The sequence below is a fragment of the Monodon monoceros genome, unplaced genomic scaffold (genome assembly GCF_005190385.1).
Source record: "Monodon monoceros isolate NGI ecotype Baffin Bay Population unplaced genomic scaffold, NGI_Narwhal_1 Super_Scaffold_20, whole genome shotgun sequence".
Classification (NCBI taxonomy): domain Eukaryota; kingdom Metazoa; phylum Chordata; class Mammalia; order Artiodactyla; family Monodontidae; genus Monodon; species Monodon monoceros.
The window spans coordinates 87,800,468-87,828,329 of record NW_021703777.1 but is presented as its reverse complement, the minus strand read 5'-3'; positions in this window follow the sequence as shown (position 1 = coordinate 87,828,329).

The following is a 27,862-nucleotide window of genomic DNA, read 5'->3' as shown; positions in this document are numbered from 1 at the left end:
AAGGCAAGTTGTATGCCTTTTTAGCTCACACCAAAGTTTTATCTCAAAGAAACAAAGGTTTTATCACTCACTAGAGTAACTGTGTGCACAAGATGAATAGAGAACAGTAAACCTGTATTGAGTTGCTGATGTTGGGCAGTTAGCTAGACTCACCCACCAAATAAACAGTTAAACCTGACAATACACGTTTGTGTAAAAACCGCCTTCATCTCATTCCTAATATGTGAAACTTCAGTGAAGTCTAAGAATTCCCAAAGCCCATGCCCTAGCATTTATCTCCATGTGTTATAAATGAGTGTTTGTGTCTCTTCCTTCATAACCATACCTTGAGTCCCAAGTCTTTTTTAAAAAAAGAATTAAGTCCCCAAAACAATGCACTTAAAAATATTTGTCATACAGATGGCCAATAGGCACATGAAAAAGTGCTCACCATCACTAATTATTAGAGGAATGCAAATCAAAACTATAATGAGGTACCACCTCACACTGGTCAGAATGTCCATCATTAAAGAGTCTACAAATAACAAATGCTGGAGAGGGTGTGGAGAAAAGGGAACTTTACTACACTGTTGGTGGGAATGTAAATTGGTGCAGCCACTATGGAAAACAGTATTGAGGTTCCTCAAAAAACTAAAAACAGAGCTACCATATATATGATCCTGCAACCTCACTCCTGGGCATATATCCAGAGAAAACTATAATTCAAAAAGACACATGCACCCCTATGTTCATAGCAGCAGTAAAGACATGGAAACAACCTAAATGTCCATTGACAGATGAATGGATAAAGAAGATGTGGTATACATATATACAATGGAACACTTCTCAGACATAAGAAAAAAACAATGAAATTATGCCATTTGCAGCAACATGAATCGACTCAGAGATCATCATACTAAGGGAATTAAGTCAGAAAGAGAAAGACAAATACCGTATCATATCACTTACATGTGGAATCTAAAATATGACACAAATGAACTTATGTACAAAACAGAAACAGAGTCACAGACATAGAGAACAGACCTGTGGTTGCCAAGAGGTAGGGAGAGTGAGGGAGGGATGGATTGGGAGTTTGAGATTAGCAGATGAAAACCACTATATACAGAATGGATAAACAGCAAGGTCCTACGGTATAGCACAGGGAACTATATTCAATATCCTGTGATAAACCATAATGGAAAAGAAAAAAATATTTGTCAAACGGATGAATGGAGTCACTTATCAGAGCAGCATAGTATTTATCTTGTGCTCATCTCACATAACAATTCTTGGGCTAGGTCATTTACGGAGATGCCCACATGGCAGAGCAACATCCTGACTCTAGGCAGTGTGCATTTATTGTCTGTCTGCAGGGTATGGAGTGAGCACATGTGAGTTCATGGACAGTGACAGTCCTATCATCTGTGTTTTCAAGTATAAATGAAGTTTGCCACATTGTACTTATTGTCTGTTAACATGACTGGACTATTGAGTTCCTGTAGTGATTTTATCACTCAAGAGCCCTAAACCTCTGAAGAGTCCTGAGCTGTTATTATGTAGAGAATCAGAAAGGGTTGTGATAGAAAAAAATATGTCTTATGGTTTTCCTTGTCAGGATCTTAGAAAAAACTAAACTCGTTCTGTGTGGATCTCCACTGAATCCTCTCATTTTTCAGGGTAGATCTGGCTAGAATTGGTCTGAGGCCTGGGACAGAGAAAGATTGTCTTGTTGAGTATTGGAGGTTGCCAGAACCTCTGTTAGGAAATTAAGGGTCTATATTATTTCCTAGGGCTGCTCTAAGTGGGTGGCTTACAACAATAGGAATTTATTATCTTATAGTTCTGTAAGTCAGAAGCCTAAAATCAAGGTGTTGGCAGGTTTGGCTCCTCCTGGAAATGCTGAGGGAGAATTTGTTCAATGCCTTACTCCTACCTTCTGATGATTGCTGGCAATCTTGGCATTGCTTGGCTTGTAGACATACCGTTGCAACCTTTGCCTCCATTGTTAAACAGAGCTCTCCCTGAGTGTTTGTACGCAAATTTCTCTCTTCTTATGAGGACATCGGTCACTGGATTAGGACCCACCCTAATCCAGTATGACCTCACCTTTACTTGATTTCATGGGCAAAAAAACTTGTTTCCAAATCAGGTCACATTCTGAGGTTCTGATTGGGATACGAATATTTGGAGGACACTATTCAACCCAGTATAGAGCCCGAGAAGCTAAAAGGGAATTCCACCAATTCCCCATTCTAACAATGGGGTCCAGGGTCAGGGCACTGGCCCTGTGATAAAGGAGCAGGAAGCCAAAGCCAAGGAGAAGAGAGTAAGTACAGGCACTTCCATACAAAGGAGTGGGCGTGGGGGGCAGATCCTGTGATAATCTTGAACAGCAGCTGTCCTGTACTGTTAGCTTTAGTAAATCTCTCAGGTCCCCTCCAGGCTTCATGCTGTCCTTGGACTCTATTGCTCTGACACAGCAGTAAAATTGAGCATCTTTTTATTTCCCAGAAAAGTTCACTTACCTAAGATTAGTGTAGACCCTACTGAAGATTTCATAGAGGAGGGCTATATACTATGTACCCACCAGTAAACAATTTGCAATTCACAGCTCACATTTTTTTTCCCTCCTAAAATGTTGCTGTTGACAGTTTTTCTCTTTTGCCTTCTCGTCTCAGTCCAGAGTCTATCTGGAATTCTCCTTCTGTTATTCATAGCAATTGAGTTCTACCTCTGTCTCCCACTTATTCATTTAAATACTCTCTAGGAAAAAATCTCTGCTTTTATCATTATCTAACCTTTTCAGAAGGCAATCTGGATTAGCCAAAACAAATACTGTTCTTCTTCGTTGCGCCCCTAAACTAGGTAGTAAGTTACTTTGATGGCAAGAACAATTTTGTTCATCTTCATGTCCTTTTCAGCACTTAGCATGGTATTGCCCACATATTAGGTCCTTAATAACTACTGTCTAATAATGACACTATTGATGCATAAGTCTGTACTTTTATCTTTCTGTTAGAGCTTTGCTGTGGTGTGTATAGACATCACCTTTGTTGTCTTTTTGAAGTGCCAAATTTATAAAGATGTTGGGAAGCAGAGAAATAATTTTTAAAAAGTCACTTATTCCCCCTCATGAACAAGTTTCTAAATATATTTGTATTTGTTCTAGGAGGGAGTCGTCCAATCCAAAAATATTTATTAAATGACAACTTGGTGAACATTAGAAAATTCAAAGAAATATGAGATATAATTTCTTTCTTGCACAGGCTTACATTCTAATGATGATTATTTTTGTGCATGTAGGAGGAATATAAATCCTTGTGATTTGCTATGATAGACCTGGCATTCAAATTCTCAGTCTACCACTAAATGGTTATTTCACTTTGAACACATTTTAACATGTCTGAGACTCGTTTCTTTATCTAGAAAATGGGGATGAAAATAGTACACAATAGAATTGTTGGCACGATACAGTCAGATAATGTTTCCTATGCACCAATATAGTGTGCACTCAATGAATGCAAGTTATCATTGCGATTACTGTTTGATATTGATAATGACAAAAAGTGCTATGGGATTTCCAGAGGGAGGTCATTTTTATTGGGAGGACTCAAAAAAGCTGCAAAGAAGATGGAGATTTTTTTTTTTTTTATGGTACGCGGGCCTCTCACCGTTGTGGCTTCTCCCGTTGCGGAGCACAGGCTCTGGATGCGCAGGCTCAGCGGCCATGGCTCACGGGCCCAGCTGCTCCGCACCATGTGGGATCTTCCCAGACCAGGGTACGAACCCATGTCCCCTGCATCGGCAGGTGGACTCTCAACCACTGCGCCACCAGGGAAGCCCAGAAGATGGAGTTTTTGAGGTGGTCTTATAAGAATCGTTAAGATTTCCAAAGGCTGAAGTAAGATATTCTTGAAGGGATAGTGGTAACAGTGCCGAGATGCAGAGAAAGCTTGGTGTAGGCTCAGACCAAACTGGGGAAAGAAAAGAGTATTAGAGAAAAAGTAGCCATTCTCAAATGATCAGGATAAAGTTCTGTGGTCACACAATTGCATCTTGTTTCCACTCTTCCCATCTCCCAGGTCTTACTGCAGTCATTAGTGATGTATTTCACATTCTATACGTATAATCACCTGGTAGATACAAACTGGTAGGAAGCATGAGGTTCAAAACTAGCTGGCCATCTCTAATTAACTAGTCCTAGATCTTGATGTCTTTCCTGTGAGTTGTTGCAAGCACACATTTGACTACCTTCTAAAAGTTCAGATTAAAAGGAAGCAAACTTCCAAAATTAGACTTGTAATTAAAATTTGACTTTGATCTGTAGCTGCTGAGAGGGTCATTAAGAGCCAAGAACGTACTGACACAGGGGGTTGTTGGGCAGATGAGGTGAGGAGAGAAGCAGAGAGATTGGAAACAAATAAAAAATTGTTAAGAAGCACCATTGAATTGCAAATATCAATTATTATAGGTCTATGGATGAGCAATTCTTACATTAAAAACATTCTTGGCAGAAAGCTCATATGGGTGTAGATAGCTGCGTCTCCCTCAGAGCTGGACTTTAATTTGATTTTTGCAAACATCTTTTTGGTTTCTTTTCTTTTGAATGGTTTCAGAGAACACTGGACAACACCTGGGTAGAAACTGCATCTAACTGTCTGTAAAACTTGTCAAAAGATGATTTCTGCCTCCTGCAAAGCTCGGAACACTTCATCTCTGAAGGAGTCATGTGAGGGAGCGTGGAAGGGGAACTTGGCGAAGGAGGAGGGGTTCTCACACTGAGTGTGGAAGAGACGAGGCTGTGTTTTCCAGAACCAAGAAGCTGTGATCAAGGAGGGACAGACAAAGAAGCTCAGGGCTTGCTTTTGTTTCCTTGATTTAGAGTAATGACTCACTGGCATGAACGATGAGCATTGATATGGCAAAACAATGCAAGAAAGATGTGGTTTTAGCCTTCTGTCAGCCAGCTGTGTGTTGTGGCTGCCAAAAAGACTAATATGATCATAGGCTGCAATTATAGAGGATAGAAGAAAGTGATCATTCCCCTTTTTCTGCACACCTGGAACGACACATTCCCTTTTAAGTGTGTGGCATGCCCCCTTGTCTGCCTGGTAGATTCCTATTCTTCTTTCCAAAGCCAGCTCAAGGTCACCTCTTGTCTTCTATGACACTTTTCCTGACCCCATGCTCACCAGATTTAATCACTGCCATCTTGCGCAGACTCAGTTGTACTGTTACATTCATCACTTTTCATTGCCATGTTGCTTATGTGTCCGTCTGCCCTGGAGGCAGGATGCAGGTCTAATTCGATTTTTTACCCAGAGACCCTGGCACTTAGTAGGGGCTCAGTACATATTTATGGAATTGAGAGGAACAGACCAGCTGGAGCATGTTTGGAGAAGATCAAATAGAAAAGTGAAAGGTCTTGAAGTCGTGTTGAAACCCAGTCGGAGTCAGGTCATGCTAAGTTAGCAAGTTGACCAGTAGTGGGTTTCTTCCTTGTAGGGGAGGATGAGCTCATCCCCTCATAGGAAGTACTATGGAAAGGGTCTGTAAATTGCCTGGGAAGAGAGACTCCAGGGGAAGCCAGAAGGTACTCTTTACCTTGTTCCAAGAGCAAGAATGAGAAAGATATATGTAAAGGAATAAAGCAATTATGTGATGCAAAAAAAGAAGTTATGAGTTTTCTTTCTTCTTCCCAGCCATTTGTCCATGTATTTTCAAAGGAATTCAGGTATCCAAACATACAATGGAATTTATGCCAGAAGTGGAAGGATTTTCTTTGAGTCTTGGAAAATAATGCCAATGGCTGAAGCCCCAAGGATGATGAAGGCCAGAAACACCACATTGTATACAATGGAAGTCAAGGTGTAAGCAAGTCAAGGAAACTTGAGATACCTCAGTCACCAAGAGTGAAAAAAGGATGTGCAGAACAGTGAAATTTTGTGGCATGGGGAATTCCAGCCTCCACTCACCATATGTCAACTCATTGGTTATTGTATTTATAGTTTTACAGTTTTTCCTGTACAACCTTTACAAACCATTGCAAAAGTACTGGAATAAAAATTGGGCAAGAATTTATCATCCTGTGTTTCAGACATTTTCAGGAATACCTGACAGTGGGGGAGAAAAGGGAGAATGAGGGCAAAAAAGTAAACATATGACACATAGCAGAAGTTGAGGAAAGGTGAGTTGGCCTCTTAAAAAGTCATACAAGGAAATAAAACTGATTGAAGAACATGCTAACTAGTCACGCATGTGAAACACTGTAATATTAAAGAGGGAATATGCCTGTCTACATTTCTCCAGGTGGATAAATACAAGACCAGTAGGGTAGCAAATACATTTTTTGGTTGAAAATAATATAAATTGATTTTTACCTAGTTTTAGGCAAAAATCAAATTTATGAAAAAGTATTGTGTGCTCGCAGATCTGAAATTTCAGTTGAAGAACCTGTTCTTTAAGGAAACCAGGCTCTTCAAGATACTGCCATTAGGATAAATTGGTTCCAACTATTTTTCTCTCTTACCCCCTTACACTCGGAATTTAAATCCTTGGGAGGTTTGGATTGTCATAGCTTGGATCACATGAGCACTCCTTGGCTAACAGAGAAGAGGACACCTCAACGGATGGTACTATTAAGACAACATTAAATGCAGAAGGACAATTCCCCAAAGGAAAACCAAGATGTATCCTTCGGAAGAAGAAGAAATGCAAGATGCAGAGCTAAAACATTAGTCATCTGCTGCAAATGCATAGACTGTTCCAGGAATTCCTTTTGACTCAAAGCACCTGGATGGGGGTTGAATGACTATTTGTCAAGCATATTGTAGGAAGAATAATTGAATAAATAATTGGATTGCATAACTTCCTCTCTACCCCTGAAATTTTTACATCTTTGTGATTTTGGAAAAAGGTTCAAATCATGAGACTCCTTTTAGGAGGAATAACAAAACCATCTTTACTATTCCTATTCACAAGTTTATTTGCAAATATCCAGGATCAACCTCTATATACACAAACAAAAATACATCGATAAGCAACCCACAGTGCAAACAGCTTGTAATTAAAGAACCAGACAAATGCAACATTTTTCCACTTACAACTCTTCCCCACTGCTAGCATTCTGTAAGCCTTCTGTTATCAGATAAGTTAGTTATACACAATAAATACATACACATGTGTGAAGAGATTTAAATATATTTTTCCAAATATAAATTAAGAATGTTTATCCAACCGCTCTGGATTTTGAGCCTGGTTTATAGTGGCTAAAAATTGCAGCTGAAAATAATTCCCCAGATAAGGTCCATTTCTTCTCATTTGAGAAGTACTGGGAAGGCTGTAATAGGATTCTTTAAAGTTTTGAGATATTTGGGTTCAGTTACTTGACAGATATTAATGATGTTTTCTATTCTGATTATATTATAGGATCATAGATATCTCAAGGTGGAGGACATGTTGAAACGTCCTCCTGTACATGTCGCTGGGACACCAAGAAAATTACTTTAGATGGAATGGAGAGACACAAAATTTGGAGAGTTGGGCTGTACTCAGGGAAAGATAGAGAGCATAATATGGTTTGAAAATGGTTTCTCTCTTATTTCTAGTTGTAAGCAGCAGTCTTAGACATGTAGCCCAAGTCTCTGAAATATAAGATCTTCAGGGACCATTTATAATTGAGGTATTGAAATGGTTCTCAACTTACCTGCAGAATTTACCTGAAGAATATTTTAAATTACCCTTAGCAACAGTAATTTACTAAGGCAATGCTTCTCAATGATGTGGAAAGGGAACACTTAGGAACATCAAAATCTTGGGGGTTGGAGGAGTGTGTTATAGCTCCCGTATAGAAACTCCCTCACTATACCTCATCACTTCCAAGTTGAGAGTAAATGGTTTAGGGAGCAAATGATAGATGATTGAAATTGAGATAGTTCCTGAACCTGTGGTTTGCTGACCCTGAGTGTCTGATTGGTTTACCACTAGGGAGAAAAATTGCAATAAGTTATCCTCATATTCTTCTGCTAATCTTCAAAGACTTGGGAGAAACAAATGAACTAACCTTTGTAATGTACATAACACATGGCTAGAACACATCCCTTTATCCCCATCATCAATACTGTTTCCTCAGTTATCTCTGAATGCATGTCAATGTCACATTTAAATTGGTGTCTCACTATGGTAACCAGATATTTAAGTTAAATCTTTATCCCTATCCCTGAGAAATTGTACATCTAGTCTTTGTATCTCTGTGTAGGGGAGGACAAAAATTCTTTTCTCTTTATCCCATCTTAGGTTCATTGGCTGGGGCCCTGTAAATTAGATTGTCAGAAGACAGATTAACAAGAGAAAAACAAACAGAAGTTTATTAACATGTATGTCACACATGCATGGGAGCCCTCAGTGATGAGTAACTCAAAGGGAATCATTAGAACTTGAGCTTATGTAGCATCTTAACAAAGAATAATAATTTTGTAGAGAAGTGACAAGACAAAGAAAAAGGACTTTGAGCTTCTAGGGGTGACACATTGTGGGAAAGCAAATATATAGGGAAACTAAGGGTAGATAAGGGCTACTTTTAGGGAGGTTTGTTATGTAGCTTCCTCTGATGGGTGTCTGGGCTGGTAAGGTCCTAGAGTTGTCTCCAGTGATTTACTCCTGTCCCTCCTGATAGGGAAGAAGGGACACTTTTACAAATTATGTCCCACTGTTAGGCAAATAGAGGGAGATCAGAGAGCTTTTCTAGTATCTTCTTCTTCTCAATTGCCTTCAGCTCAGAATAATCCTTATGTCAAAGTGACATATTTTGGGGTGGCATATCCTGCTACACTTCTCTTGCATTGTCTAGTCTATCTGTGGCCATAGTGTTCCATTGCTCCAGATTTTTGGAGAGTTGAAGTCTTTCCCTTTTGTAGCCCTGATGACTAGCAATAGCTGGATGCCACTTGAAGAGACAGACTGGCTGCCACATCTATTTTCATGCTTCATGACTGTCTGTTTCTAAAAGGAAAATGTTTTCCTAGAGTGCGGTATGAGTTTAGGAATATCAAAGGCAGTCAGATACTCAGCATAATTATAGGTTAGTTTTGCCAACCAGATATTCAAATCATCTTCTTTTCATGGGAGGAGTGTGTGGTTGATTAAAACATTTGAGGCAGCATCTGACACAAACATTCCAGAGAGCATGTCAAGGAGATCTGGTAGTGGAAAACAGCCCTGTGAAGTCAGGAAGTCAAACTTCATCCAAATGGCATTTGGGAGGGAAAGGTGTTTCATATATGAGGCCTATGGGTATGAATGACTAATCTTTTGTGGCATTTTTTTTTCCAGTTCATGGTTCTGAGACAATAGCTGGAATTAGGACAGAAATTCCTTGTCCCCTCTTACTCCTGGACACAGATGAATGATGATGTTCACAACCCGTGGCATTGGCAGGATTATTATTATAGAACTTCTGTGTGCTAACTGTAACTTCACACCTCTCTCTCTCACCCACAAAACATATCCATGTGCAAATGAGTAAAAGTGGCATTTTCCTTAGGGCCAGGTTTCGCAAAGAGTGATTTTAGGTAGTTCATAGATAGGAATCAAATAACATTGACGCCTATAGCCACTTAATCCTATTTAAATTCTCTTTCAATTCTTAGATTACATCAAGGGGAAAGACTCAATTTGTTGCCAGTGTTTCTTTAAACATCTCAGCTTTTACTATCTCCCTTTTGAACAGATCAAAACCCAGCTCTGACTCAGAGTTCTCAGCTAGCAACAGTCTCTAGTGAGTAACAGTATCTAAGTAAAACTTAACAACACTGTGTAGTAATTTTATTTATTTAAATTTTTATTTTTTTATTTTTTATTAATTTTATTTATTTTAAATTTTATTTTCTATTTTGGCAAGTGATACTGGTTTTCCATTTATAGTAGTGACATAAAGTTTCCTTCATAAATACATTTATTTAAGTCAAAAAGTGAGCCCATTTAAAGAAAAGATTTAAGTAAATAACAGTAAAGATATATCCCATAATGCATAATAATGCAGATATGCTACAATAATAATATAGTTAGAAAATCCTGATAGTACTAATTGAATGATAGAAGTTTAGGAAATATTGCTATAGGAATAATCTTCAATTGGCTCTAATTTTTCAAAAATAAATTCTTTTCAACTTTTAATACATTGAAGATTATTACTAACAGATTCCTTATGATACATTTCACAAACATTTAAGATGTCCCAGTGTATTATTTCACTCTAGTTTAGAACTGCTAACCTATGTAAACTTATTACATAGAAAACGTTTAGAAGGTTGGACTCTCTCTATTTTAATATTTTGGAACACGTTTCACATTTATGATCTGTGCTTGTGTTCTTAAAAAAAAAAAGTAGCAGCAAATGGTTCTAAAAGGCTCTTGTCGGGGAGATGGCTAATTTTCTTGTCAATGTTTCCTTTTCTCTTTTGCATTGTAACTAAGTTGTATCTGGATATGTGGATGACCAGTTACTTACATTTTTTCATATGGCAAAGTTCTTGCCCTTGAAATGTGAGCATGCCTCCTCCCTGTTCTCCATCTGCTTCCTGATGGCTGGAAGCTGGATTTGGTAGAAACCCAACTTCAATCATACAGGTAACAAGATGCCTAAGGAAAGATGGAGCAGCAAGGGGTAGGAGCTTGGATGTTTGAGTGACCAAGTTGAGCAGAGCAGCTCACCCTACCCAGATCATCCACATTGGAACTCTTGTGAGACAGAGGAATAAAGTCCTTTAGCCTCCATATTGCTTCCCATCTCCTTGTTACAGCAGCTTAGCTTTTAATCTAATATGGTACTCCTCCACTACCCAAACCACTCTCTATTAATATTAGATGTAATTAGTTGGCATAATGAGAAAAGGTGGGAAAGAAGTTGTGTCACCTTGTGCCTTTGCCACTAAATTACTTTTGACTCCTTCCATGCCATCTCCTTCCTCGTAAGACTCAGAATGAGTCTGGGAGAGAGAGTTGTGGAGCAACTATTTAAATACACATTATCCCAAACTAATAAGTGTGAAATCTGTTGCTTTACTCCTTGTCTAAGTCAGAGACTGACTCTAAGCAGATTAAGGGGAAAGAAATCTATAAGAAGGATTTCAAAAAGCTCATAGAACCATGGAGAAACCTGGAAAATCCAGGTTTCATAAATAAGGTGGCCAAGAGCTTGGGCACTGGGTGGGGCTGGGATGGAAGGCAGAAACTGTCAGGGATTTCTTTCAAGCACTTGTTCTTTAGTGTGCTCCACTCAAGATTCAGATTCCTGGGAGAGAGAATCTATTTGACCCACCTCAGTTCTATGATTACTCCTCAAGGTAGGGCAGGACCCCTTCATTGTCAGGTCCACCATGCCATGGAGGATGGATTGTTCTTCAAAGGAAACTTGAAGCTCTCTTGCTCTGTCTGCCCTCAGTAGTGTGCTGGAACCAACTTGCACTGGTTTATGATAGCTGATGGCACAGCTTTCCAGCTCCATGTTTAGTGACATCTCCCCGGAGGCTTGAAAGCTGCCGTGCTGGTAATATTTACACCAGAGACGTGAGCAAAAGATACAAGTCAGGCCCTTCTCTTCAGACAGCTGGTTGTTAAACATTTGCATGTTCTCCATTACCTACACCCTTTTCCTTCTTTCCACTTGGTATTTTCTGTAGTATCCCATATTAGATAGGCTGGCCTTTCATCAGACTCAAGAGAAATGGGATTTTCCCATTGACTTAGGAAACCTAGCTGATGGACATAAAAATGTGAATTTTTAAACATGCATCTAAAGCAGCATATTGTATTACTTGATTTGAAAATTAATTTCATCCATGTAGAACAAAGGCCTAGTTAAAATGAGGTTCGGAGATGTTGTTATAGCTTGTACAATTCTGAGAAAGATTCCAGAAAGGCATTCTGATTTGGTTTGGGAACAAAAACAGCCTTGCTTTAGTATCTGAGTAGCTGTCATCCCATATTCTTTAATTATTTAATACATAAGGGTAGCCTTCAAGTGCATAGAATCCAATAGACAATCAATAAATGCAGGATGAATGAATGAATAACAAAATTGCAAGCATTTTAGGGAAAATATGGTATATTATACTCCTCTAGTGTTCTTTTTTGTTGAATTTTTAAATTTTATTTATTTATTTACTTATTTATTTTATAGAGCAGGTTCCTCTAGAGTTCTTTCACAGAGTTCATCACAGTACTGAGAACATGATTTAATAAATACATACTTGGTTTTTAACTTGAATTAGAGAGTATTTCTCAGATAGTATAACAAACTGTAGTTAAATGAAAAGGCTAGTTATTTTGTGAACTGATTTTAATTTTGAGACTACAGTGATCAGAATTTTTTGATCCCTTTTTTGGGAGGCATGGTATTTATTTCATTTATTCAATAAGTTTGTTTTGAACACCTATCTGTTGCCTAGGTTTTCAGTTGTTTTGGATATATTTAGGGTAGAGTACATAAAGAATATATCCCTAGACAAAAACTTGAGGCTATGGTAATTTTTGTGTGTGTGTTTAATTTAAATTACAGTTCCTGAACCATTCGATTTTTTTTTTTTTTTTTTTTTTGCCGTACGCGGGCCTCTCACTGTTGTGGCCTCTCCCATTGCGGAGCACAGGCTCCGGACGCGCAGGCTCAGCGGCCATGGCTCACGGGCCTAGCCGCTCCGCGGCATGTGGGATCTTCCCGGACCGGGGCACGAACCCGTGTCCCCTGCATCGGCAGGCGGACTCTCAACCACTGTGCCACCAGGGAAGCCTTAGACTTTTTTTTTTTAATTGCTCTCGAATAGAAGAAAGTAGTTAACCTGCGTCATGTGAACTGTTCAAGATAAAGGCATCTTTCTAAATGCAGATATGTTTTTGCATAACTATTTAGTTATTGAGGAAATGCATATTTGTCACTTACTATGTGCCAAGCACTGCTGTAAGTAGTTTACAAATATTAACTCAATTTATTCTATTATCCTGATTTTACAGATATGAAAATCAAGGTGTAGAAAAGGTAGGTAATTTATTTAAGATCACATAGATAGTAACGGAAGACCCAGATTTAAATCCAGGTGGCCTAGCTCCAAACTCTGAGCTCTTAACCTCACTCTGTTTTGTCTCCCTGGGATGACACTAGGATCTATAACCACAGAGAAGGAGACGAACAGAGGCAGGTGGATCATGTGGGAACTCAACTGAGTGGGAAAAGTGATTAGAGATGCCTTAAAAATGCGTGTGTAAGAGCATTTAATGCAGAATTATTCACATTAATCCCAAATCATAAAAATATGCCAATGTCTACCAACAGTAAAATACATTAAAAAGGAAAACAAGATGCACAAACAATGGAGTTCTATACAGCAAGGAAAATGAACTGACTACTGTTACCTACAATCAAGTAGAAAAGTATCACAAACCTAGTATTTAGCAAAAAACTGAGGTATGATATAAATGGTTACATGCTGAATTACTCCATTTATTGATGTATAAAGATAAAAAAATACGTAAATGGCAAAAACAGTCTATGGGGCTAGAAGTAATGGATATGGCTACTTTTAAGGAAGAGAATAATGATTAGGAAGGTATATGGGGGCTTCTGATTTGTTGGCAATCTTCTGTTTCTTGACCTGGGTGGTAGTCACTTGAGTGTGCCTACTTAGTGATAATCCTTTGAAATCTACAGTTATGATTTTTGCTTCTTTTGTATCTGTTTTATAGTTCAATAATAAATTAAGAAATATTGACTAGAGGGTTAACAGGGAAAAGTGGTATAATTGAAGCCAGAAACAGGGTTGGGTGAAAAACAAGAATGAGTTAAGAGAAATTATTTATACATAGTATATTTATGAAATCAACCAATTAATCTTGATTGTTTGATTTAGGTATGAAAGATTCACAAACTTTTCCATAAGGAGCCTGATATAGTAAATATTTTCAGCTTTGCTGGCCATGTACAGTCTCTTTCACATAATATTTTTCTTTTTTTTTAAGCAACTTTTAAAATGTAAAAAACATTCTTAGCCTGCTGGCTATATAAAACAGGCCACTTTGGGTCATTATGATGTTTCCATGTAGATTCATAAATTGTAACAAATGTACCAGGCTGGTGGGAGATGTTGATCATGGAGGAGGCTATGCACGGGTAGGCACAGGAGTATATGAGGAATATCTGCACCTTCTCCTCAGTTTTGCTGTGAGCCCAAACTGCTCTAAAAAATTAAAGTCTTAATTAAAAAACAAAAACAGAAACAAAACAGGCCACAGACCAGATTTGGTCCAAAGGCCATAGTTTGTTTACCCCTTAGCAAGTTCATGGTAATGCTAAAATGATTAAAATGCAGTTTTTGCCTTCCACATTTCATGCATTTATTCATTCACCATATCTTTACTGAATATCTCCTATGTGCTTTAAGTGAATGAGACAGCTGTATAAACCTGTAAATTACAGTACAATGTGATGAGTACCCTAACAGAGGTACAAAGTGCTTGAGAAAAAAAAAAAAGCAAATTTCTCTTTTTGAAGTCAAATTTCAACTGCTCTTGAAGTAGGTAGGGATTTACCAGGTAGGGAAGAAGTGGAAGGAATCCAGCATAGTGGATACACCAAGGAGTAAATCCACATAGACATGATATAAACATACATTTATAAGTTGTTTATTATATTACTTCATGTGACTGGAGCATCACATGTGTAGGGTGACAGAAGACGAGTCTACAGCAGTGTTTCCCCAAATTTTTCACATCATGGCACATATATGCCTTACATGTCTGTGAAACCATGCACCTCAGATTGGTACTTGAACCCATGGGCTAGGACTCCAACCCACACGGCTGGGACTTGAACCCAGCCAAAACCCACGTTCTTCCAACTGAGATCACACACTTGGTTTCAGGACTTAATGAAGCTCAGGTTCTTTTTTTTTTTTTTTCCTTTTTAACATCTTTATTGGAGTATAATTGCTTTACAATGTTGTGTTAGTTTCTTCTGTATAACAAAATGAATCAGCTATATGTATACATATATCCCCATATCCCTCCCACCCTCCCTATCCCACCCCTCTAGGTGGTCACAAAGCACTGAGCCGATCTCCCTGTGCTATGCAGCTGCTTCTCACTAGCTAGCTATTTTACATTTGGTAGTGTATATATGTCAATGCTACTCTGTCACGACATCCCAGCTTACCATTCCCGCTCCCCGTGTACTCAGGTCCATTCTCTATGTCTGCATCTTTATTCCTGTCCTGCCCCTAGGTTCATCAGAACCTTTTTTTTAGATTCCATATATATATGTTAGCATATGGTATTTGTTTTTCTCTTTCTGATTTACTTCACTCTGTATGACAGACTCTAGTTCCATCCACCTCACTACAAATTAGTCAATTTCGTTTCTTTTTATGGCTGACTAATAGTCCATTGTGTATATGGGCCACATCTTCTTTATCCATTCATCTGTCGAAGGACACCTAGGTTGCTTCCATGTCCTGCCTATTGTAAATAGTGCTACAATGAACATTGAGGTACATGACTCTTTTTGAATTATGGTTTTCTCAGGGTATATACCCAGTAGTGTGATTGCTGGATCGTATGGTAGTTTTATTTTTAGTTTTTTAAGGAACCTCCATACTATTCTCCATAATGGCTGTATCAATTTACATTCCCAACAACAGTAAAAGAGGATTCCTTTTTCTCCAGCATTTATTGTTTGTAGATTTTTTGATGATGGCCATTCTGACTGATGTGAGGTGATATGTCATTGTAGTCTTGATTTGCATTTCTCTAATGATTAGTGATGTTGAGCATCCTTTCATGTGTTTGTTGACAATCTGTATATCTTCTCTGGAGAAATGTCTATTTAGATCTTCTGTGCATTTTTGGATTGAGTTGTTTGTTCTTTTGATATTGAGTTGCATGCACTGCTTGTATATTTTGGAGATTAATCCTTTGTCAGTTGCTTTGTTTGCACATATTTTCTCCATTCTGAGGGTTGTCTTTTTGTTGTGTTTATGGTTTCCTTTGCTGTGCAAAAGCTTTTAAGATTCATTAGGTCCCATTTGTTTATTTTTGTTTTCACTTCCATTACTCTAGGAGGTGGGTCAAAAGGGATCTTGCTGTGATTTATGTCATAGAGTGTTCTACGTATGTTTTCCTCTAAGAATTTTATAGTGTCTGGTCTTACATTTAGGTCTTTAATCCATTTTGAGTTTATTTTTGTGTATGGTTATTTTTGTGTATGGTGTTAGGGAGTATTCTAATTTCATTCTTTCACAAGTGGCTGTGCAGTTTTCCCAGCACCACTTATTGAATAGACTGTCTTTCCTCCATTGTATATCCTTGTCTCCTTTGTCATAGATTACTTGACCATAGGTGCATGGGTTTATCTCTGGGCTTTCTATCCTGTTCCATTGATCTATACTTCTGTTTTTGTGCCAGTACCATACTGTCCTGATTACTGTAGCTGTGTAGTATAGTCTGAAGTCAGGGAGCCTGATTCCTCCAGCTCCACTTTTCTTTCTCAAGATTGTTTTGGCTATTCAGGGTCTTTTGTGTCTCCATACAACATGTAAAATTTTTTGTTCTAATTCTGTGAAAAATGCCATTCATAGCTTGATAGGGATTGGAACGAATCTGTGGATTGCTTTTGGTAGTATAGTCATTTTCGCAATGATGATTCTTCCAATCCAAGAACATGGTATATTTCTCCCTCTGTTTGTATCACCTTTAATTTCTTTCATCAGTGTCTTATAGTTTGAGCATACAAGTCTTTTGTCTCCGTAGGTAGGTTTATTCCTAGGTATTTTATTCTTTTTGTTGCAATGGTAAATGGTATTGTTACCTTAATTTCTCTTTCAGATTTTTCATCATTAGTGCATAGGAATGCAAGAAATTTCTGTGCATTAATTCTGTATCCAGCTACTTTACCAAATTCATTGATTAGCTCTAGTAGTTTTCTGGTAGCATCTTTAGGATTCTGTATGCATAGTATTATTTCATTGCAAACAGTGACAGTTTTACTTGTTTTTTGATTTGGATTCCTTTTCTTTTTCTCCTCCAATTGCTGTGCCTAGAACTTCCAAAACTATGTTGAATAATAGTGGTGAGAGTGGGAATCCTTGTCTTGTTCCTGATTTTAGAGGAAATGGTTTCCGTTTTTCACCAGTGAGAACAATGTTGGTCGTGGGTTTGTCATATATGGCCTTTATTATGTTGATATAAGTTCCCTCTATGCCTAGTTTCTGGAGAGTTTTTATCATAAATGGGTGTTGAATTTTGTTGAAAGTTTTCTTTTTTTGTGACATCTTCTTCTGGTTTTGATATCAGGGTGATGGTGGTCTCTTAGAATGAGTTTGGGAGTGTTTTTCCCTCTGCTATAATTTGGAAGAGTTTGAGAAGGATAGGTGTTAGCTCTTCTCTAAATGTTTGATAGAATTCACCTGTGAAGCCATCTGGTCCTGGGCTTTTGTTTGTTGGAAGATTTTTAATCACAGTCTCAATTTCAGTGCTTGTGATTGGTCTGTTTATATTTTCTATATCTTCCTGGTTCAGTCTCGGAAGGTTATGCTTTCCTAAGAATTTGTCCATTTCTTCCAGGTTGTCCAATTTATTGGCATATAGTTGCTTGTAGTAATCTCTCATGATCCTTTGTATTTCAGTTGTCAGTTGTTACTTCTCATTTTTCATTTCTAATTTTGTTGATTTGAGTCTTCCCCCTTTTTTTCTTGATGAGTCTGGCTAATGGTTTATCAATTTTATTTTCTCAAAGAACCAGCTTTTAGTTTTATTGGTCTTTGCTATTGTTTTCTTCATTTCTTTTTCATTTATTTCAGATCAGATCTTTATGATTTCTTTCCTTCTGCTAACTTTGGTTTTTGTTGTTGTTGCTCTTTCTCTAATTGCTTTAGGTGCCAGGTTAGGTTGTTTATTTGAGCTTTTTCTTTTTTCTTGAGGTAGGATTGTATTGCTATGAACTTCCCTCTTAAAACTGTTTTTGCTCCATCCCATAGGTTTTGGCTCATCGTGTTTTCATTGCCATTTGTTTCTAGGTTTTTAAAATTTCTTCTTTAATTTCTTCAGTGATCTCTTTGTTATTTAATAGTGTATTGTTTAGCCTCCCTGTGTTTGTATTTTTTACCATTGTTTTCCTGTTATTGATATCTAGTCTCATAGAGCTATGTTTGGAAAAGATACTTGATACAATTTCAATTTTCTTAAATTTACCAAGGCTTGATTTGTGACCTGAGATATGATCTCTCCTGGAGAATGTTCCATGAGCACTTGAGAAGAAAGTGTATTTTGTTGTTTTTGGATGGAATTTCCTATAAATATCAATAAAATCTATCTGTTCCATTGTGTCTTTTAAAGCATGTGTTTCCTTATTTATTTTCATTTTGGGTGGTCTGTCCATTGGTGAAAGCGGGGTGTTAAAATTCCCTACTATTATTGTGTTACTGTTGATTTCCTCTTTTATGGCTGTAAGTATTTTCCTTATGTATTGAGGTGCTCCTATGTTTGGTGCATAAATATTTACAATTGTTTTATCTTCTCTTTGGTTGATCCCTTGATCATTATGTAGTGCCCTTCTTTGTCTCTTGTACTAGTCTTTATTTTAAAGTCTATTTTGTTTGATATGAGAATTGCGACTCCAGCTTTCTTTTGTTTTCATTTGCATAGAATATCTTTTTCCATTCCCTCACTTTCAGTCTGTATGTGTCTCTAGGTCTGAAGTGGGTCTCTTGTAGACAGCATATATTCAGGTTTTGTTTTTGTATCCATTCAGCCAGTCTATGTCTTTTGGTTGGAGCATTTAATCCATTTACACTTAAGGTAATTATTGATATGTATGTTCCTTTTACCATTTTCTTAACTGTGTTAATTTGTTATTGTAGGTCTTTTCTTTCTCTTGTGTTTCCTGCCTAGAGAAGTTCTTTTAGGGTTTGTTGTAAAGCTGGTTTGGTGGTGCTGAATTCTCTTAATTTTTGCTTGTCTGTACAGGTTTTAATTTCTCTGTTGAATCTGAATAAGATCATTGCTGGGTAAAGTAATCTTAGTTGTAGGTTTTTCCCTTTCATCAGTTTAAATATGTCCTGTCACTCCCTTCTGGCTTGCAGAGCTTCTGCTGAAAGATCAGCTGTTAACCTTATAGGGATTCACTTGTGTGTTGTTTTTCCTTTGCTGCTTTTAATATTTTTTCTTTGTATTTAATTTTTGACAGTTTGATTAATATGTGTCTTGGCATGTTTCTCCTTGGATTTATCCTGTATGGGACTCTCTGTGCTTCCTGGACTTGATTAACTATTTCCTTTCCCATGTTAGGGAACTTTTCAACTATAATCTCTTCAAATATTTTCTCAGACCCTTTCTTTTTCTCCTCTTCTTCTGGGACCCCTATAATCCAAGTGTTGGTGCATCTAATATTGTCCTAGAGGTCTCTGCGACTGTCCTCAATTCTTTTCATTCTTTTTTCTTTATTCTGCTCTGCAGTAGTTATTTCCACTATTTTATCTTCCAGGTCACTTATGTGTTCTTCTGCCTCAGTTATTCTGCTATTGATTCCTTCTCAAGTATTTTTAATTTCATTTATTGTGTTGTTCATCATTGTTTACTCTTTAGTTCTTCTAGGTCCTTGTTAAATGTTTCTTGTATTTTCTCTATTCTATTTCTGAGATTTTGGGTCACCTTTACTATCATTACTCTGAATTCTTTTTCAGGTAGACTGCCTATTTCCTCTTCATTTGTTTGGTCTGGTGGGGTTTTACCTTGCTCCTTCATCTTGGTGGAGGGGGCTGGTGCTTGTGCTGTCGTGGTTGGGGCTGTATTTTGTCCTTCTAGTGGGCAGAGCCACGTCTGTTGGTGTGTTTTGGGGTGTCTGTGAACTTAATATGACTTTCGGCAGCCTCCCTGCTAATGGGTGGGTTTGTGTTTCTCTGTTGCTTGTCGTTTGGCATAGGGCATCCAGCACTGGAGCTTGCTGGTGTTTGGGTGGAGCTGCGTCTTAGTGTTAAGATGAAGATCTCTGGGAGATCTCTCGCTGATTGATATCACGTGGGGCCGGGTTGTTTCTGGTGGTCCAATGTCCTGGTCTCAGCTCTCCCACCTTGGAGGCTCAGGCCTGACACCTGGCCGGAGCACCAAGACCCTGCCAGCCACATGGCTCAGAAGAAAAGGAAGAGAGGAGAAAAAAATATAACCAAAAATGAACATACAGAACCATAGGACAAATGATAAAAGCAAACCTATATAGATAAAATCACACAAAGAAGCATACACATACACACAAAAAGAGAAAAACAAAACAGAACGAAAAATATATATATTAAAAAAAAAGGAAGAGAGCAACCAAACCAGTAAACAAATCCACCAATGATAATAAGCACTCAATACTAAACTAAGATAAACATAAAACCAGAAACAAATTAGACGCAGAAAGCAAACCCCAAGCGTACAGTTGCTCCCAAAGTCCACCGCCTCAATTTTGGGGACATTCGTTGTCTCTTCAGGTATTAATCAGATTCAAGGTTTATCAAGTTGATTGTGTGGATTTAACCTGCTGCTCCTGAGGCTGCACGGAGAAATTTCCCTTTCTCTTCTTTGTTTGCACGGCTCCTGGTGTTTAGCTTCGGTTTTTGCCCCTCTTCTGTGTGTACGCCACTCTCAGGAGTCTGTTCCCCGCCCAGACAGGAGGGGGTTAAAGCAGTGGCCGATTAGGGCTCTTTCTCGCTCAGGCCAGGGTGAGGGAGGGGTACCGTAGTCATAATTGGAATGTGGGCTGAGCCTGAGGCGGCAGAGGCCAGTATGACGTTAGGACAGTCTGAGGCATGCTGTGTGTTCTCCTGGGGAACTTGTCTCTGGATCATAGGACCCTGGCAGTGGCATACTGCAGAGGCTCCCAGAGGTTGTGGATAGTGACCAGCGCTTGCACACATGATTCTTGGTGGCAGCGGCAGCAGCATTAGCAGTTCATGCCCGTCACTGGGGTCCAAGCTGATAGCTGTGGCTCATGCCTCTCTCTGGAGCTCGTTTGGCAGTGCTCTGTCTTCTGTGGGCACACTGGGAAGGAATTCCCTCTCCTTGTGCACCCCAAAACAAAGTTCTCTTGCCTCCCCAGCAGGTCCAGACTTTTCCCCGGAGTCCCTCCTATCTAGCTGTGGCACACTAGCCCCCTTCAGGCTGTCTTCATGCAGCCAACCCCAGTCCTCTCCCTAGGGTCTGAGCTCCAAATCCTGAGCCTCATCTCCTAGCCCCCACCTTCCCCAGCGGGTGAGCGGACAAGCCTCTCAGGCTTGTGAGTGCTAGTTGGCACTGATCCTTTGTGTGGGAATCTTTCCTCTTTTGCCCTCTGCACCCCTGTTGCTGCACTCTCCTTCGTGGCTCTGAAGCTTCCCCCCACCCACCCCCTGCCTTCGCCAGTGAAGGGGCTCCTTAGTGTGTGAAAACTTTTCCTCTTCCACAGCTCCCTCCTGGAGGTGTGCATCCTCTCTTAATTCTTTCATCTCTGTTTTTTCTTTTTTCTTTAGGTACGTGGGGATTTTCTTGCCCTTTGGGAAGTCTGATGTCTTCTGCCTGCGTTCAGTAGGTGTTCTGTAGGAGTTGTTCCACATATAGATGTATTTTTGATGTATTTATGGTGAGGAAGGTGATCACCACGTCTTACTCCTCTGCCATCTTGAAGGTCTCTGACCAAAGCTCAGGTTCTTGATGTCTCATTGCAGAAAGAATTCAGTGAGAGACAAAGTGATAGGTTAGAAGTGGATTTATTTAGAAAGAAACACACTCCACAGACAGAGTGTGGGTCATCTCAGAAGGCGAGAGTGGCACCAGGGTATGGGGTTGTCAGTTTTTATAGGAGTGTGTAATTTCATAGGCTAATGAGTGGGAGCAGTATTCCAGCTATTTCGGGAAGGTGCAGGGATTTCCAGGAATTGGGGCACTGCCCACTTTTTGATCCTTATGGTCAGCCTTGGAACTGTAATGGCACCTGTGGGTGTGTTGCTTAGCTTGCTAATGTATTACAGTGAGCATATACTGAGGCTCAAGGTCTAGTGGAAGTCAGCTTGTCCACCATCTTGGACCCATTTGGTTCTAATGAGTTTATGTCACGTCCTTAGGCTGTGTCATTCTTTCAAAGCTTGTGCCCTGACCTCTTCCCTCCTGTTTCATTTGGAGCACTGGGTTAAACAGATGAAGCCACTTGTGATGGAAGAATGGGCCCAGGGACTTATGCTTCCCTAGGCCCCGCTAGGCTTCTCTGAGATCTGAGTGTATCACTCCACTCACTTATAACCCTTGGCACCCAGGTGGACGTTTTGGAGTAACTAGGGAAGCAGTAATTGAGCAGGTGGGTTTTAGATCAGGAGGAATTTTGGTGGCTTTGCACTCTCCATGGCTGAGGCTCGAATTCTGGTTTTGTCACTTTTTTACTGGATGACTTAAGCAACGTATTTTGAAACCCCTTTTCTTCCCTTTCCTCCTCCTTGTAAAATGATGATAGTACCTGGAAGGGATCTTGTGAAGCTTAAAATTAATGAGATATTGTATATAAAGCTTTTGCTGCAGAGTCAACACTCAACAAATTAATTTCTTCTCCAAAGTTTTCCAACCTCCCTATGCACAATTAAAAATCCCTTGATAAGAAAACCTATTCCTTTTCCAATTTCTACACCCGCTGCCTGTGGATAGTAGTAGGGCTTTCCGACCTGGAGGGAGGAGTGATAAGTGAAGAGTAACCATAAAATAATGAATAAATCTATTTTTTTTGGCACTCTTGCTTCAAATGATAATTCTTCTTTAGAAAGAGAGAGGTCATCAACTCTTGGAACACATGATACAAGTTGTACTCTCTGTTAGGAGATACCTTTCTCTTTTTCTCTTTCCATTCCTTCCTTCCTTCCTTCCTTCCTTCCTTCCTTCCTTCCTTCCTTCCTTCCTTCCTTCCTTCCTTCCTTCCTTCCTTCCTTCCTTCCTCCCTCCCTCCCTCCCTCCCTCCCTCCCTCCCTCCCTCCTTCCCTCCCTTCCTTCCTTCCTTCCTTCCTTCTCTTTTTATAAGCCAAGGGTGCAGGGCCTGAGTGGGCTGTGTCCTGGAGGTGAACTAAGGACTCTGGTTAACCATGGCTTTGAAGGAAACTCATCAGCTGAGTTCAACAGGAACATCTGTGGGTTCATATTGGCCAAGTCCCTAGATATTTTTTCACTGCTGAACATGCTACTTCCCAACTGTTTAGATAGTGGCTCAGAGCTGTGCACATATTTTGAGATGCATTCTGCTGATTGGATTATTTTTAAAGCCTATTTCTTATCTAAAGTATTTCCTTTAATTGCTTCTTTTTGGCTTGATGTTAGGTCTCAGTGAGGTTGTTCCAAGTCTAGAAACAGAATACTGATTTCCAAAATTGGAACTAGCCACCCTATCACTTTCCAGATAAGGAAATTGATGCCCCTTGGGGTGAAAAATTGCTCAAGTCACACAGATATCTCATTCTTTCTTCTTTCCCTTCTTTCTCCTTTCCTTATTTGCTGAATAACTCCCAGATGCCATGCACTGTTTTCAATGTTAATGATACAAAGAGACATATGACACAGACTGCTGAACTCCTAGTCTAGTGCAGATGGAGCTATGTAAACTAATTATTACTCCAGACATGATAAGCGATTGCATAGAGGGGCACACAGGATTCCAAGAACCCAGAAGAGGGCCAAGTAAATTAGACTTGGAGAGCCAGGGGTATTGACTGGAGTCTCAAATGTTGTATTGAGTATGAATGGGCTGTATAAAGAGTGAGGTGTGAGAACACAAGTGAGAGAAATGATCTTGCAGGAAGAGGGAAGAGTATAGTATAATAGCATCAGATATTCATTTCATTTTCCTGAATTTATTTATTTATGGAGACAGGAAGGAAGGGAGGGAGGAAATTAGAAAGAAAATAAAATTCAACATGGAATGGTCACTCCTCCTGTTCTCCCAGGCTGTGCTTTTGTGATGTGCATTGCTCTCCAGCTCAAGGGAGTCATAATTGAGTCTCACACTCATGGAGGAAGAGGGGCAACTTCACAGCCATCAAAACCTCTCACAGGCATGTGTTAGCATCTCACCAAGCCAGTGCAACCCAGAACTGTTTTGGTTATACGTGATTTTATAAGCGAGTGTAGAACTGAAACCCCTGTAAGATGTTCTTCCACTTATAAAGGCATTCCTATCACGTGCTTATCCATAGGGGTTTTCGTTAAGGTGAAATGGTTGCCTGGTCGGCTTTAGGAAATGCAATTCTTTCTACTGATTTGATGAAGATAAATTTTATGGCTGCCATGAACCATCTTCTCTGATTTCTTTTATTGGAGGAAGTGTTGAAAGAGTTGTGAAGTCAATAAACAAAGTTAACTAACTGCACAGCTTTTACTTTCCTAACTCTGCATGGAACCCCAGAGTCAGTGTGATCCTGAGATACAGCCTTCCCATAGGTCATGCCCACGGGTCTCCATTATCTTTAAGCAGTACACACTCCAGAGCATCTTATTAATGATATTTAATTACATTGAAATTAATGATGTTTTTCATCTGATCCTGGGCTGATTTTACAGCTGGGAGATAAGCTGGGGCGACTTTGGCTTTTCTATCTCTCCACCTCAGAAGTCAAGTGCCCCCTTTTATCTCTGTTGACTCTCTGCTTTTTCCAGGTGCCCCATTTTTCCACCTGTACTTCCTTCTCTGACTACCACCCCTCCCTTTTCCAGGAATAATTAGCTACCCCAAGCCACAGAAATGATCCATTTCCACATGAGGGTTTCTGATGATATGGACAATGCAGTATTTCTCAACATAGTTTAATTTGCATATATGCTGGCCGTACTTCATTAGGTTTAAAACATAGAGATTGTCAAATGAGCACTATCTGAAAGCTCCAACAATGCAATAGTTTTAGCAGACTCTAATCTCATCATTGTATACTTGAGTGCTCTGGGTTTTGCTGATGAAAATCTTTACAGAAGTTGAATGGAGTATTCAATTCTCAGGTTCAGGAATTTTATTATTTCCCGATGAAAATAATGGGGATTGTAGATAGGATTTACTGCACTTGAACTGAATTGATGGTTTTTGTTTTGTTTGAGCAAAAACAGGTGTTTGGGGGAATAAATATTTCTGTTGTGAACTGTAATACAATAGCATTGAGAATGAAATGTTTAAAAACTGAGTATAGGGCCTGATGATGAACATGAATTGGATGGTGGAAATTCCTTCAGAGTTCAAAGTCTTATGTTAGTTAAAGGATTCAAAGAGTAAATTAGAAATACTCTATTTGGATTTTTTGTTCTTGGTAAATGGTAAGAAATGCAGTCCTTGAATAATGCTTCATTGTATTGACAACCTAACTATTGGTTTATTAGGGCAGAAAACCAGAAGTATTACATCAAATAATTTCCCTATTTATTTCTTTCTCTACTTACCTCAAATCTTCCTTAATCTACTCTCTGCTCCACCTCCCCCACAAAAAGCCAAAAAGACCCATAAAATAATATCAGAATGCTAATATAATAAAAACAATAATGACTAAAATTAAATGTCTCATTGCATTCATTCAGGTAAGCTTCAACATATTGTATAATTGAAAATTCCCCAATTATCTCTGCATCTAATCCTAGGATGCATATCTTTTTCTTCTTCCATATTCTCTTAGCTCATTCCTTCATTTATTCATTCACTGAACATGTAAACATATATTTGTAGACATCTGCTATATACCAGATATTATTATAGGCACTAGAGAAACAATGATGTGCCACCCCTTGTCTCTACTCTGATGGATACTGTAATCCAGGAGAGAAGGCTGACATTAATCTGTAAATCACACTAGTAGAGATGTAAAATTATAATCATGACACATGCTAGGAAGGACAGGTTTATAGTGTTAGGAAAGCTTAGAGAAGTGAGATTTGATCTATCCTGGAGGACCATGAAAGGCTTTTCTGTAGAAACTGCTTTGGAGCTGAGATCTGAAGGAACCATAGGCATTTGTTGGCCAAGAGAAGGTGGTGAAGGTGAATGTTTCCCAAATGGAAGATGCGATGTATGCAATGATTCCACGGTGAGAAGGAAAATGGCATCATAGCACAACAGCCTCACCTCTTTAGACAAGAGTTTGGGTCTTTGGTTATTTCTTTTTCCCTTTGTATTTCTTTTTTCTTTGTATTTCCTTTGTATTTCTTTCTTCCTTTGTACTTCAGATTTCTAGAGATGAAATCTTTCTCCTTAAGAACTTGGTCTGCAAAGGAGAAGAAGCAAAGGGTAGGGTTTTCTTCCTGATGCCAACCCTCTTGCCCTCTCATTCTCCTTCCTCAGCCTTGTCAGAATTGACAAAGGAGTGGTAGACTAAAGAGGTCCTGTCTGGACGTGAGCTATGGGAAAGTGCGTGAGGGCCTTAAGTGTCCAGTTGTAATTTTCTAGTTGGCAGCAGGCTCAGTGGAAAGAGTCCTAGACTTAGACTCAAAAGATTGGACTTTGCAGGATGAGTCATTTAACTTCTATGAGTCTCAATTTTCCTTGTCTAATGGGTGGCTGTGAGGTTCAAATGAGACAGCAATGCCAGAGAATATAACACATTTATTTATATATGTGAGAAACAATTTTATTTTTATTACTTATTCAGAAGTTCTGGGAAGGTTCAGCACACTTTTCAAATAGAATCTCAGAAGGAAAATTTTTCTCAGTGACCAGAATGTATATTTTTAAATGTATGTTCTAAAATAGTATAATGATACACTGTCTCCTCAAAATAAGAATAGGACTAAAGGATGGTGTTGACCACTTGAGCTAGGGTGCATCTTGCTGCTGTGTTTACTGATGCAATGGATCATTTGGGCAGTTCTGCTCACCGACTTGACTCTATTTAAAGTCTAAGTTCAATTCAGTCACCATATGTGGACACAGCTGGTGCTGGCTGAAACAGAATTAGATCACTTTCTGAGATGATTCCGATCTTCAAAGTACTTCAGCTGAAATACCAGATAAGTGAAGCAAAGGGTCATCTATGCTCTAAACAAAGGGTCATCTGTGCTCTAAACAGAGACTTTATCAGAATGGGTCTCCTCTAGATCTGACACAAACTAACAAGTTTTAAGATCTTCTGGTCCTCACTGTTCCTATCACTAAAAGGACTGGAAAAGAGGGGACACCAAAAGTTCATTTTAGCTCTTCTTTAACCACTATCAGGAGGTGTTAGAGTCCAAGAGACTTGAATTCTTTTTTTTTTTTGACATGAAACACTTCAGTGTGCATATTATCTATAGAAAGAAGAGCAAATTATAAGCACCTGCCAGAAACTTCAGGGGAAATTTTCCATTGAGCAAGAAAGGATGAGCCGACATTATTTCTACAGTACCCATTATTTCTAATTTGAGATTTATGAGAGGTCATTGACCATGAGAGGTCAAATGACACACATTTACTTTATGTGTCATACTATTTATTTTTACTCAACTTAAACGTTAAGGGCTTTTTTTTTCTGGTTTGTTTACAGAAATAACACTTTTTAAGGAAAAATAACATTTGCAAACAAAAAGTATTTAGTGAGAAGAGTAGAATTGTCATAATTAAAAAAAATACCTTATTGAGGTATGACTGACATACAAAAAGCTGTACATATTTAATATATACAACTTGATGCCTTTGAAGGTAAGTGTGCACCCATGAAATCATAATCATGATTTATGCCATAGACCTATGCATTACCTCCAAAAGTTTTCTTCCACCCTTCTATACATTATTATTAATATTTTTGTGATAAGAACACAACATAAGATTTACCCTCTTAGCAAAATTTTAAGCATACAATGTAGTATTGTTAATAGTAGGCACCATGATATACAGTAGGTCTCTAGGGCT